The 15,785-nt window shown below is 33.5% G+C and overlaps 1 long non-coding RNA gene across 1 annotated transcript; it reads left to right on the top strand.

Moving 5' to 3' along the window:
• Positions 1 to 1,535: 1,535 nt before the first annotated feature.
• On the top strand, positions 1,536 to 4,550 carry LOC104097560 (uncharacterized). The gene is made up of 2 exons (XR_686567.4): positions 1,536 to 1,719; positions 2,375 to 4,550. It is a non-coding gene; the product is annotated as an uncharacterized lncRNA (long non-coding RNA).
• The last annotated feature ends 11,235 nt before the right edge of the window (positions 4,551 to 15,785 follow it).

The following is a 15,785-nucleotide window of genomic DNA, read 5'->3' as shown; positions in this document are numbered from 1 at the left end:
AACTTAAAACCAAACTGGACAAGTAATGAGTTGGCAGAAGTGAGAAGATTTCAATAAGTACATAGTTCTAATTCATTCAATTAGATCAAATGTTACCATCAGCAATGACACAAAGGGTGTGTTTGGTACTGATGAAAATATTTTTCGATTTTTTCATGTTTGGTTGGCTTAAATGTTTTGGAAAACATTTTTCTCATGAACTCATTTTCCTCCAATTGAATCAATTGGAGGAAAATATTTTCCCTATCAAGAGAAGGAAAACATTTTCCAAAACTCTTCCTCAATAGTCCCCACCCTATTCTTCATCCCACCAAAGTAGAGAAAGTATTTTCTTTTATTTCAATAAAATGAATACTTTATTTTCATGTTGTAGAAAAAGTATTTTCTTTTTCAAGCAAAAAAAAAAAATCTTTCCTTTTTAATTATGGAACACAAATTATAACGTTATTTTTAAGTGAAAAGGTAAAGCAACACATTAGTTCCTTTGGGTTTGTGTGCATTTTTAGAAGAATAATTAAATTCCTTGAATAAAATAGAGTTCTGAAAATGTTGGGTATTGGAGGGAGGGGGAGCGAGCAAGGAAACATGGGGACTTGGGGAAAGTGGGTGAGGAGAGTATCATAAAAAAATATTTTCCTAAAAAAATATTTTCTACTTTCTAACCAAACACTAGAAAAAAAAATTCGGAAATTTTTTTTTCACTCACCAACCAAATAAGGGGAAATAAGTGATAAAATCACTCATTTTTCATAAAAATATTTTCTCCTTGGTACCAAACACAACCAAAAAATTTGTTAAAAAAGCAGTTACACAATTGGATTAAGATGTTATTGTCATTAGATTGAATATGACCATGGATATTTACTTTCACGTGACTCCACAAAAATGGCCTTCTGAGAATTTATTGTTGACCTTGGCATATGCGCTCATATGTAACTAACATTAAATTATTATTATTATTATTTCATGCTGCATAATTCTATAATTGGTTGATGAATTATTCTAATGAAATAATAACTTCTTAGTTTATTTAACTTTATTGTCTTTAGCCCAAAAAAAAAAAAAAAAGTAAATCATGAGCTTGGAATTGGATAAATATTTGGAGAAAGGTATGTGAAATAATTAGTAGGGTAGATTAATTTTGCAACTTAATTGCACCAATAATAATAATGAGAAGAAGATAGGAGATGGGAGTGTTTTAACGTGGTTGAAATAATTAATGGGGCATTAGAATTTATTTCCATACGTGTTAACAATTGACAAAGTTCAAGGCACGACAAAGTGGAGTTGGAATCTGGAAATCGGAGTCCTAGATTAAAAGCTTTATCCATTGTACTTTACTTTACTACTTTATATATAAATGTGAAGAAGTGTACGAACAATGCAATATGTGATTGTACAATAAGCAACAAGAATTGTATTCTCAAAAGTGTGGAGTCTTTTAGGGTAATGTTATAATTTCGCTGCCATCCAAGAATTTACTGTTACTTTTCTGTGACACGTGTACTAACACGTGTACGGCTATTCTGTTCTATTCTATCCCAGCCTAAATGGTCATCTAAGCGCATTACCTCATTATTTCACTTCTCTCCTTCCTCTCTTTCATTACTTAGCAGTTTCTAAAAATCTTCTATATCTCCATGATGCTGAGTATTTCTGCAAATTTTCTTCGCTCATTCCACTTTTTTGAATATATGTTAGTTTCAGCTCTCAGTTCTGGTAAGTTTTTCTCCAATCTATTTTGCTTTTTGCCTTTTTTCTGATAATTTCGTGCTAGATTCTAGAATTTATATGAGTCTAAGTAATTGTATCTAATCTTCACATGCATGTCTAAAACTAGATACCTTGATGAATGTCAGTGTATGATTTTGGATAATTATTATCTGATGTCTTTCGATTAATTCTCTTTTGGTGCAAATTAGCTACTCCAAAATGGAACCATCGCATAAAAGTCTAAAGTATCAAAAGTATGGTTTTGTTTGCAAAGTCAGCCCACCCAAGGTTTTGTCTTGATCTCCAGTGTGAGTACATGCCTCTTTCCATTTATTTTTCTTTAAAATTTGTTTCCTTCCAACATTTCTCGAACCGCCACCTCGAAAGAGGGAGAATCGATCATCTATGGTTAGTAGTGTATTTGCTTCACCAGCTTGTGTTTCAATCTCTTCTAAAGGAAAAAAATAGAAGACAATATCACACCTATATATTTTAATATTTTTGCAGTCACTTGTCTTCCTTTTTCTGTTTTTGTTTAATGTGAACATAAATAATACTATAGTTGTTGAAGTGGATTATGCATCCAAGGTGTTTGATGATATGTCTAACTCATTTTAATTGGAGTAATGGAATTCACAAATCTTATTTTGATTATTTTCAGGTGAAAGCAGATGTGACAGAGGGATCAACTGAAATAACCAACGCCCTAAGTGACGATTCAGGTGTATTTAATCTGTGATTGAAGGTCTGCAGCCTTCACAGGATTGCTGGCACCATGGAAGGTTAGTCAACTTCGGTCCACAAATTAGTAGTCTTTGTCAGATCCGTCACAATTGATCTTTGTTAGGGTCGGCAATATGAGATGATTATATGATAAGCTTGCAGAGAGTCTTAGTCTCAATTTTATGCAATGCAATGTCTATGCATGGTATTTAAGTCTGAAATTGTCAGTAGTCTTTAGTAGCTTGAAAATCACAATGAAGAGAACTTGGTTAAAAATATTCATGTAAGTAACTATGCAAACTGATTTGAAGTTCATCAATTAGTTCAACATCTACAACCTATGCAAGAAAATTAGGCAGTCGAATGAAATGCTTAGCAACAAATTACAGTAGCTTTCCTACGAAGGCCTTTATTACTTATATGCTAATACGCTTAGGACTGTTATTTTATAATCAGTTCCACAAACGAGCTATAAAGATTTATGTTACCTTCTCAAAAAAAAAAGGAGCTATGAAGATTTTCCATGACTTCATATTTCAAGTTAGTTCTTGACATAGTCTAATGAAGATGGTAATATTGTAGCCTTCCAGTTATAGAATATATGCTAAAATTGTGGGACTGCACAAAAGATTAAGGATGACCAAACCTCTCTCTCTCTCTCTCTGTACCTATTTAATTTCTCCTATATGAACTCTTTCCTACATACCATTTGGTTTGGCATTGCCAAAAATCATACACAATAAATAATTAACATCACAGTTAGTATGGCAGGATAGATTATCAAATATTATAGTGAATATAGCTTGTAATATTTAGGTACGTTAACTAATATTGTAAGGAGAAGTTTCAAAGGAGATACTTAGAATGAATTTTGCTCTGTAAAACTTTGCACTTGAACTTTTTCGAATTAAAGTGTATAGGTGTTTTGTGCATTTGTAGTTTTTTAAGTTGGTAAGACATCAAATGACAATGGATTGTACAATATAGTAATATGAATGCGTGTTTTCTATTGCCCTTATACTAAATATAATACATTTTAATTCTAAAACCTATTCCCTGATTTCAAACACATACTTTCTTGAAAAGCTAGAGATCATCCTGTTAACAAGAACGTCGCAGCATTTTTTATGTTTCGATGGAGAAATTGCTCTTGTGATGAGACTCTTTTTCGTTTCTACACAAGATTACAATGTTAAATCTCTTGTTTGTTTAAACAAGAATGATAGTCTTTCAACTAACAAGCTCTCCACAGAATAGGCAACTTGAGAGACTTCTTCTGTTATATTCTTTTACACTTGAAAGCTTTTCTATTGATTATTTATAGTTAGTGTATATTTTGTTCAGTTAGAGGAATAATGTTCTACTGGAGCTTTGAAGTTTCAAGCATTTCTTTGCATTACTACAGAGGTTATGAAATATTTCTCTAAGCCTTTTTCCTATCAAAATTTTTGTTTAGAGGTTGAAACCTTGATTGTTCTACCTTATCAAAAGTGAAACCGTGAATGCTTTAGCTGGTTCTGTAGTAAACTGATCTGTGCATGAATAAATTTCTTTTTATATGACGTGTGTGCTTGACATGAATTGGCAGCTGAATTTGTTCAAGGCACAAGCTATGGTCTAAAAGTAGCAATTTGAGCAAAAAACAAAACCCTTATTAGTGATCATTACATGTAATCAATTGCTTATACCATAAAACTTCTTAGAGGTGGGAAAGCATTTTGAATGTTGTTCAATAATTCAATTTAGCACTAATGAATTCCATGTTGGCTTACTCAATACTTATACATACGTGTCAAGTATTACTTGATTTGTCATATTACAATTATTAGCTAATGGCACTTGGTTCTGTTACATGATAACAGGAGCTACCAATGAATGAAAGAAAAATAAGTTCATTTTGTCATATTAACTGTGTTTCCATGTTATGTTTAAGAGATTACAGAGGATGCATCGATGATGCCTTATATTGATGAAGTTGAAGAATCGAAAGTGGAAAAAATGAAGAGGTTTATAAAAGTGGTAGTTATGTCGGCCAGTTTAGCATTGTTATTAATCTTAGATATTAATTGTTTTTTATGCTTAATGGAACAGACAAAGAATGAGTTTGCACCAAATTATAGTCATTCTAGAATAGTCATTCCTCCTACTACTCCTTGTGATGCAGCAAACCACTGCGGCTAGATGCCTAGATTGCCAGATGCATCAAACGCTCATAAAGCTCAAGTCCGTAGAGTCCTAAGAGACATGGTTATGTGTTCCCGGGGCAGAGTTCAAGTGTACAACATGATAGAACTTATACAAAAAAGATGAATATACTTTGCTTGGTTAAGAAAAGTGAAAGCTAACAGAGCAAATTTTTAATTTTAATTTTTATAGGGGGCGTTGTATATACCATCACCATCATAGTTTTAAAAAACTAAATACTAACAAGTGGACTCGTGCATAAACTAAGGACCCGTTTGGTTATAGATTTTGTCAAAATAAACTTGGATTTTATTTGGCAAACATATGTTTGGTCATAGATTTTGCCTACATTTTAGCCAAATCCCAAAACCAGCTCAATAGCTGGTTTTGGGCCAAAATATCAGTATTATATTTTTTAAAAATTGCCCCAAACTTTTATATTTTATAAAAGAGCCCACCATTTATTATTTTGTAACGATGTTGCTTCGTCTTCTCGGTCATCTGATAGTGTATCATGTACTTCATTATAAAAATGATAATTTTGTATCAAATTTATTTATGTTCAAGATTATAGTTTGCGATAATATAATGAATATTATTGATAAAGGTATTGTTGGGTATTTGTGATAGTTTTTAGAATTTGTGGGTATAAGTTATATTTCATGTTTTTTCAAACAAAATTTCACCCAAAACAAATGTCCAAACACATTTTTATCTTCAAATCAAATTTCACCCAAATTATAATTTTCAAAATAAATTTGGGAATTTATGACCGAGCGCTAACTAAATATCTAACATGGATGCACGTGCTATGCACGGGCATCACCTGTCTAGTTTGTTAATATGTGGACCAAAGTCCACCCTAACAACTTTTGTCCTATATCATATACTACTACTTTTGGAAGGCTTTTTTTTTTTAATTATTATTTTTAAACCCCGGTTTAGACATGCATGTGAGTCTGTGACTTAAATATTTTCCAATAATTTAGCAGCAGCCGGATGCATATATGTTTGACTGAGGTCATTCTCGTAGTTTTTTTTTGCTAAGAACGAGAAGTTTTTATTAAGCAGTAACTATAAGTAGTTATTATTAAGCAGTAACTATAAGTAGTTATTACGGAAGTAGTTACATGGAACTGATCTTATCGATGCAGTTCCTAAAAGGTCTTTGCGAAAATTAAAATAAGCAAATAAAGGTACTGTGGCCCAAAATAAGTCTTCACATTCAGTCTCGTTTGGTATCCATAATTTGCTAAGAACGTGGGCTATCAAGTTGGCTTCACGGTAGATGTGTCTGACTGGTGGATGGTCCATGACGGCGATGAGGAACCTACAATCATGTATTAAATAAATAAACATAAATATCACTTAGAATCTTCAGTCTCTCGGGCTCTCAATGACACGAAAATCAACCCGACATAATTATATGATGTATCAATAAATGACAACAGAGACCGATGGTTCTAATTATATATTTTCTATTATAATAGTATATGTGATAAATTATATAATAGTAGTATATATAAAGTATAAAATACACAACTTTAAAGAATATGTATGGTATATTTTGTTTGTTTACATGTATTATGATGTATATATTTTATTTATATATGTGGTATAAAATACATATAAAAGAATATATGGTATATTGATGGAAGGTGAGCCAAAAATCTATCATCCATGTTTTGTTAGTTTCAAGGGTATATGTGAGACAAAAATAAAACGTTAAGGGTATATGTGAGCCAAAAATAAAACGTTAAGGGTATTTTTAGACCAAAAGATTAACGGAAGGTATTTGTGAGCCATTTTCAATACGTTAAAGGTATTTTTGACCATTTTCCGTACTTAGTATATCCCAGATGATGTTATTCTGTGGGCAATGGAGGTCATTCTCGTAGCTGACTCACATGTTTCCTCTATTTTCTATTTATAGCAAGTAATTTCCACATCTAAAATGTCTTTTTAAGATGTTGTGGTCCTTTCCATTGGGAGGAGATCCCTTCCACCATGTGTCTACTAAAACTGACTGAAAGTTGACATTCTTTTTATTTGTAGATAATTAAAACTGTCAACGCAATTTAGATGAAACAATAATAAGTAAATTCAATGCTAACGACGGCCTTTTATATTAAGGCTTTTATTGTACTATTCGTTTTACAAGTACATAGGTGAATTTGAGTGCGCGTTCTGTTGTAACAAACTAAAAAAAATCAGTAAACTTATACTTTATTCATAAAAATTGTCATAGTCATCTAAATCACAAAAACTATTAAACTCAATCCAGTACAAAAATATGTAAAATTAATATTTTTATTTACATGTAAACAACAAATATTGCAGCGACTACAAAATACTATATAGTGCATGTGGCGACAAACTGGGCATGTAGCAGAATTGGGCGTACATCCATGGATACAATGAGGGTGAAACTCGTGGCCGCATAGAAGCTCGACTTCTCCTCCAGTCATCGGTTCCCAGCAAATCGTACAAATCTCCGCAACATACATGTCATTTATTTGATAGAACCATGTCCCCCCATAAAAGACCGTATGCCCAAAATCCTCATTGGTAACTGGTTCATCAACAACCTGGTATAGCGTGTGGGCATCTTCAAACCTTGATAATCGACCGGGATCCTTAGTTTTGCCAGCAGAATCCAGAATTGAAATTTTGCTACAATATGCATCCTGATTAGTATTTACAACTAGAGGAAAACGACCGGAATCCATTTGAGGGAAAGTAGGCACTGAACTAAATGCCTCTCCACCCCATACTGCCTGTGAGCAAAACTCTTTAATCCTGTAAAAAGCTCTGGAGGCCAAAAACCAATCTGTGCAAAATCAGGACCATATAGTAGCCACCATCTTCCATTCTTTAGATCCTGCTCCAAATTAAAATCGTATATAAAAAGATTATGTTCATACATTGTGCGTACTAGTAAAAAAAGATTATCCTCTTAATTACTTTTTGAATGACATGGGAAAAAGGGGTTCAATATGGTTTTTATCTAACTCGTTCAATGAAGAACGTCTCCTCGAATAAGGTTCCAGGTCTAGTAGTCTTAAACACCTTGTCCAAAGGTATTTGCGTATTCACAATAACAAATTCAGGGCAACGTGTATTGAATCATTGAGTTGTACCTGCCTATGTGATATAACATATTTAACTAACCTTGAATAACGAAATTTTATTAAAGCATGACTTACTAATTGAATGAACCAAGAAAAAAACAAAGACTTACTTTGAATAATGAGTAAAATCTAGTAGGAGTATCACCATAAAGAATTGGATCCACCTAGATCAATAAACATAACATTCATTGTCAATTTTTGATACGCCTATCGTGTAGAAGCAACAAAAGGGGATGAAATTTCACTAGCAAAGTTAATTTATATATATTGCTTACACGCCACCCAGCTTGTATTTGGTCACGACCATTTTGTACCTTCACAACAGATGCACTCCATTGGTTCGGAAGAATCTTTGGATTATACATACTAGCTGTTGTTTCAGCTCCAGAAATTTGGTTACGTGGGTCATTTGATGTTTGTTCTAGAGCAAACTAAATGTTCAAAGCAGAATAAGTAACAAGATATGTGTCGATAATAAAAATAGTATCCTATAATTAAGGAGCAGCTTACATGAAAGGTGCCACGAGCATAACTAGCATTAAATCTCCTTTCTCTAATGAGATCTTCTTTGGTAGTTCTTCTAATAGGAACTGTTCCCATTGGACAACCACCATCTTTTAGTCCCATTTTGAAGGAGCTATTGGATGTTGAGGATTCGTTGTCTCTCTTTAATAGAGAGAAAGACGGTTTCATCTACGACAAAATTTCAATTCGGAGTTTTCTTACTTTCACAATAAACAGTCAAACATCTCTATAACAGTCTCGTTTGTTCCAGATTTTTTTGGTTGTTATAGCGAAATGTTATTATATAAAACATATATTATAACATAACATGGAGATTGGTTCTAAAGAAATTTGGCTTTTATAGTGAATAGTTGTTATAGAGAGGTATGACTTTAGATTGATAATTGAACAAGGTTCAATAGACCAAATGGACATACCTGAGGATAATAAGTATGATTCTTCAATAAGGGATGATCAAATTTCGGTTGTTGATAGAAATCCACACAATCATAAATATCTCCATATTCAGTCTACAAAATTAAACAATATTGCTTGTTATTGATTTTAAATATTTATTCTTTATTTGTAACATACTTTTTAACTCTATGAAAAGAAAGAATAAGAATCTACCTTAATAGTTTTGGTTGCTGGCTTATTTAAAAGCTTTAGTTGCCTCTCCAATTCTTCATTGTCCTTCTTTGACAAGCCCTCAACTTCATAGTTGAGAAAAGCCATAATTGCAATCAAAAGTTGTACAAGTACGCACAGATGCATTCTTGTGATCTTCATCCTAGAAATGTTTTTACAAGATATTATTAGAGACAATCAAACTAAACATAAAGTTGGCTATAATAAAAGAAATATTCTGCAAATAGCTCATGATAATTCATCATTTCAAGGACAAAAATTTAAGAAAGAAGAGATGAAGTACCTGATTTCTGCAATGGACTAGAAAAGTGATTGGTCCTACAAGAATAACACATTTATATAGGAATCGACAGGTATTCATAATCCCGTAATTTGATTATTCGCTTTGATTTTTCCTTAATTATAGTGAATATATTGATATATTGATATTGATTCTTGTTATAAATCTGTATTGTTGTAATAAACAATTAAACCATTAAATTTTCTGAAATATATAAACAAAACAGAAAGTTAGTAATAGTAGTTTAACGAAATAAATTCTGAAAAAACAGTATAGGAATAAATCGAGCCCACTGAATACACAGTGTGTCCTTAAAAAAATTATTTCCCTCAAGTACCCGAGATGCTGGAATATATCCTCCTAGGATAGAACGATTTAACTCACCGGAGTGTTGGTACCCAAAACGCCGGTGAACAGCGAGCCACTCGAAGACTGTAAAACACACTGGAATTTTTGTGCAGAAGAAGAAGAAGAAGATCAGAAAATTTCATAAGGAAAGATTCTGGGATTCAAAGTATATTTATAGAATTGCTCGCATATTGGAACAGGCTCTTTGAATAAAGAAAACGGGCCTGACCGGACCGGGTCACGGGTCATGGGTTATTCCGGATCGAATTTTTCGTTAATTATTTAATTAATTAATTAAATAATTGAAAGGAATTTTATCCAAAAAGATTAATCAATCAATCAATCTTTGACCAAATCCGAAGCCGAAGCCGAGCCGAGCGAGCGAGCGACGACGGCGCGAAACTTGCCTTCTTCTTAACTCTTTAAGAGTTAGAAGAAGAGCAATTATATATATACCCATAAAAAACCTTTTCTTACTCCAATATGGGACAATGTCCCTTTGCCAACGTGTGTGTTTTACATGCAAGAATTAATTGCATTTGGATAAGTAGGTTTCCCTTTGAACTTTCCGTAGTGAACTTATATCGGATATACTCGGTCAATCGGTAGATTTGATATCTTTGAATCGTCGAGTTTTGTTGTATACCTAGACAACATAAGTCACACAATCAATCCTTAACCATCTATGGTTCTCACATTTGTGTTCGTTTCAGCCATGAACACCTCCTGGTTTCATGAGTGCTTAGAGAATGGGCCTTTACTTTCATTCCCCTTGAAGCGGCTTACACTTCACACTCACATAGGTGATTTCTAAACGTGTAATCCTATAGACACACTATCTGGTCATATCCTACCAGACTTAGCAAATCATTAAAAAAAATTAAGCTTTGTTGACTCATCAAAAAGCCCTAATGCTTTACCTCGATTTCTGAACATTCTCTTCATCACGAAAATGGGTTGAGTTATTTGAAAATGTTGACCGTCATTCATAACTTTGTTTGATCTCTTTGAACCTAGCTCGTGGGATCTCAAGTCTGCTAGGTAGAGTTACCTCCATGATGACTTGTCCTAAACCTCAACCCCATTCACTTTAATGATCTTTCAATTGCCTCTCTAGATAGGCCTTTTGTAAGTGGATCCGACACGTTATCTCTTGAATTTATGTAGTCAATTATGATAACACCACTAGAGAGTAGTTGTCTAACGGTATTGTATCTCCATCGTATATGACGAGATTTTCTGTTATACATAATGCTCCCTGCCCTGCCTATTGCCGCTTGAATATCACAATGTATACAAATAGGTGCCAAAGGTTTGGGCCAAAATGAAATATCTTCCAAGAAATTTCGGAGCTATTCAGCTTCTTCACCGGCCTTATCTAAAGCTATGAATTCAGATTCCATTATAGAACGGGTGATGCACGTTTATTTGGATGATTTCCAAGACACTGCTCCACCCCCAATTGTGAAAATATATCTACTCGTGGATTTAACTTCAGATGATCCAGTGATCCAATTTGCATCACTATATCTCTCGATCACGAAGGGATATTTGTTATAATTCAAAGCGTAATTTTGGGTATGTTTGAGATACCCCAAAACTCGTTTCATTGTCATCCAATGTATGTGATTGGGATTACTTGTAAACCGACTCAGTTTACTAATAGCACATGCTATATCTGGTCGCGTACAATTCATGATAAACATCAAACTTCCCAGTACTCTTGCATAGTCCAGTTGTGAGTCACTTTCACCTTCATTCTTTTGAAGTGCATAACTCACGGTAATTGGAGTCTTGGCAATTTTGAAATCCAAATACTTGAACTTGTCAAGTACCTTTTCGATGTAGTGAGATTGTGATAATGCTAGACCTTGTGGAATCTTGTGAATTATGATTCCTAAGATCACATCAGCAACTCCTAAGTCTTTCATATCGAATTTGCTAGCCAACATGCGCTTAGTAGCATTTATATCTGCCAATATTTTTCTCATTATCAACATGTCATCACATATAAACAAACAATGACTTCATGACCTGGAGTGTTTTTAATGTAACACATTTGTCGCACTCGTTGATTTTAAACCCACTTGCCAACATTGTTTAGTCAAATTTGGCATGCCATTATTTGGGTGCTTGTTTAAGTCCATAAAGCGACTTAACAAGTTTGCACACTTTCTTTTCTTTATCAGGAACCACAAAACCCTCAGGTTGTTCCATGTTAATATCTTCCTCTGATTCTCCATTTAAGAAAATTATTTTCACATCCATTTAATGGATTTCAAGACCATACACGGCCGCTAGTGCCACTAACAACCGATTTTAACCCTTTTAGGTAAAGAAACTTGTACATTTGCTAGACACCCCCACACTTTGAAATATTTTAAGTTGGGTTTTCTTCCTTTTCATTTTTCATATGGAATAGATTGCATTTTGCTGTGGGGTACTCTGTTGAGTATTCGGTTAGCTGTAAGGATAGTTTCGCCCCACAAACTCTGCGGTAATCCGGAACTTATTAATAAAGAATTCATTATTTTCTTTAATGTCCGATTTTTCCTTTCCGCAATTCCATTGGATTGAGGTGTGTAAGGTGCAGTAGTTTGATAGATAATTCCATATTCCGAACATATTTCTACAAAAGGAGATTCATATTCTTCACCCCTATCACTTCTAATCATTTTGATCCTTTTATTCAATTGATTATCTACTTCATTCTTTTATTGCTTAAATGCTTCAATTGCTTCATCCTTACTATTAAGCAAATAAACATAACAATATCGAGTGCAATCGTCAATAAAAGTAATAAAATACTTTTTCCCACCTCGAGATGGTGTCGACTTCATATCACAAATGTCAGTATGAATTAAGTCTAAAGGATTTGAATTCTTTTCAATAGACTTATAAGGATGTTTTACAAACTTAGACTCAACACATATTTGATATTTTGATTTATTACACTCGAATTTAGGCAATACTTCTAAATTAATTAACTTTCGCAAGGTTTTGTAATTGACATGTCCTAAATGAATATTCCATAAATCATTTGACTCCAATAAATAAGAAGAAGCTGAAATTTTATTCATAATGTCAACAACCATTACATTTAGTTTGAAGAGGCCCTCTGTGAGGTAGCCCTTTCCAACATACATTTCATTCTTGCGTACAACAACTTTATCAGAAACAAATACACATTTAAATTCATTCCTAATAAGTAAAGAAGTAGAAACTAAATTCTTCCTAATAGTAGGAACATGAAGAATGTTATTGAGCGTTAACACCTTGCCGGAAGTCATCTTCAGGAATATCTTCCCATAACCTTCAATCTTTGCTGTTGCAGTATTTCCCATGGAAAGCTCTTCTTCTGGACCAGCAGTAGAGTAAGTCGCAAATACTTCCTTGACAGCACAAACATGTCGAGTGGCTCCAGAGTTAATCCACCACTCCTTCGGATTTTCAACTAGGTTGCATTCTGAAAGTATTGCACACAGATCATCAATTTCATCATTCTTCTCCACTAAGTTGGCTTGTCCCTTCTTCTTATCCTTTTTCGGGAGACGACAATCAAGTAATTTGTGACCGGTTTTTCTACAATTGTAGAAGCTGCCCTTGAATTTCTTTTTGTTCTGCTCCTTAGTCTGTCCAGAAGACCTCTTTCTCTTCTTACTTTTTGGAGCAGTCTCCTCAACGATATTAGCTCCCATGATCGTTGAATTTCCACGAGACTTCCTCTCGGCTGTTTTATTGTCTTCCTCAATCTTGAAACGAATCACAAGATCTTCCAACTTCATTTATTTGCGCTTGTGCTTAAGATAGTTCTTGAAATCTCTCCACGAAGGATGCAATTTTTCAATCATTGCAGCCACTTGAAATGCTTCATTCATGACCATACCTTCAGCAATAAGGTCATGAAAAATAAATTGAAGTTCCTGAACTTGGGTTCCAACAGTTTTGCTGTCTATTATTTTATAGTCTAAAAATTTGGCAACCACGGACTTCTTCAAGCATGCATCTCCAGTCTTGTACTTCTTCTCAAGTGCGTCCCATAATTCTTTCGAAGTATTCAACGCACTGTACACATTGTACAAGTCATCCTCTAAAGCGCTTAAGATATAGCATTTCCAAAGAAAATCTGACTGCTTCCACGCCTCAACAATCATGAATTTCTCGTTGTCCGGCATGTCCGCAGCAGGCACTGGAGGTTCTTCACTAGTGAATTTCTGCATACCAAGTGTGGTAAGCCAGAAGAACACCCTTTGTTGTCATCCTTTGAAGTTGGCTCCAGAAAATTTCCCCGATTTCTCTGCCGGTGGAATAGTAGTCCGGCTTGACGAGGCTATCGTCGTTGCTGCAACAGTCGCAGAAGAATTTCTGTTATCAATTTCCATTTCTCACTGTAAACAACAGAAGAGTTCAATTAATGGTAAAATCAGAACAGTAAAAAATACTGTTATTAACAACAAACAGTATGTATAATAAATAAAACCAAAGTTTTTATATACTATTTCATAGAAAACGATGAAGTTTTTATGTTCCTCAAACCGTTTTCTGAATTTCAATATTCTGATGAAGTTTTTATATCTTCAAATCAGAATAGTAAAATTCAGAAGGAGTAGAAAACCACGCAAGTTTTAATCTCCACAAACAAAATACAGAATATAATAAATAATTTTCTTAAGATTGTTATAAATCTGTATTGCTGTAATAAACAATTAAACCATTAAACTTTCTGAAATATATAAACAAAACAGAAAGTTAGTAACATTTGTTTAACGAAATAAATTCTGAAAAAACAGTATAGGAATAAATCGAGCCCACTGAATATACAGTGTGTCCTTAAGGAAATTATTCATCTCAAGTACCCGAGGTACTGGAATATATCCTCCCAGGATAGAACGATTTAACTCACCGGAGTGTTGGTACCGAAAACGCCAGTGAACAACGAGCCACTCGAAGGCTGTAAAACACATTGGAATTTTTGTGCAGAAGAAGAAGAAGAAGATCAGAAAATTTCGTAAGGAAAGATTTTGGGATTCAAAGTATATTTATAGAGTTGTTGGCATTGTTTCTGAAAAGGCTTGCAACCTTTCAGAAACAGCCATGGCTGTTGGAGCAGGTTGTTTGAAATATTGCGGGAAAACGAATTTAAAATAATCCGGGAAAGAAAACGGGCCTAACCGGACCGGGTCGCGGGTCATGGGTTATTCCGGATTGAATTTTTCGTTAATTATTTAATTAATTAAATAATTGAAAGAAATTTTGTCCAAAAAGATTAATCTGAAGCCGAGCGACGACGCCGACGCAAGACTTGCCTTCTTCTTAACTCTTTAAGAGCTAGAAGAAGAACAATTATATATATACCCATCAAAAGCCTTTTCTTCCTCCAATATGGGACAATGTCCCTTTATCAAGGATGGAAATTCAAATATTTCATTTTCCCTCCATTTCTCATTTACCCTCTTTAAGCTACACAACCTTAAAATCCCAACAATTCTTGCAATCTTTCTTGTCCATAAATTAACAGATATGAGATTTTCTCCTTAATTCTTAGATTATGGCAAATCAGATCTTTACTATAATATTTTGGAGAGAGAAGTACTGTATTAATTTAATTTCTAATAAATGAGAGCTTAAGATATTATTAGAGACAATCGTCCGTTTTTTTTTTTAATTTGTTTTTAAATATTTAGATCACCGTAAAATTTTACGAGCTAGTTTTTCCTCATGCAACTCGTCTGAAGTGGCCAGAATTCTTCAAAATTTTATTCATATGAGTGGCTTATGTAAGCAATTGATTTTCCTCATCATATCAAAGATCTCAAAGCTTCTAATTATTTAAACAAAAATCATATCATCACTTGATATGATCAGACAAATAAACTGAATCTAAAAGATTGTTCAAATTTTATCATAAAATTATAATAGTATATACTTTTGGGCCAAAAGCAACATTTGAATAATTAATAAGATCATTAAGTTGATACTACCGTATCATTTTAATCTTTCAAGATTAAACTCTAAAACTGCAAAGATATGGGAAAGAAAACGAGAACAAAATAAGTAGGAATGGTGGTATATTAAGAAGAAGCCTAGAATAATTTTCAGAATAGAAAAATATAATTTGCATATTGTTTTCAAGCCTGAAAGCATGACTGTAGTATTAAATGGGAATACTACTATTCCCTCGTGTTTACTAAAAATTAGGAACGAATACGTCTTCTCACTGTAACTCTAGGATTATATTCGTCACCTAGTAATAC

This window comes from Nicotiana tomentosiformis, chromosome 8, assembly GCF_000390325.3.
Source record: "Nicotiana tomentosiformis chromosome 8, ASM39032v3, whole genome shotgun sequence".
Taxonomy (NCBI): Eukaryota; Viridiplantae; Streptophyta; class Magnoliopsida; order Solanales; family Solanaceae; genus Nicotiana; species Nicotiana tomentosiformis.
The sequence above is the reverse complement of the archived record's forward strand: the minus strand, read 5'-3'. Positions and strand labels throughout refer to the sequence as shown.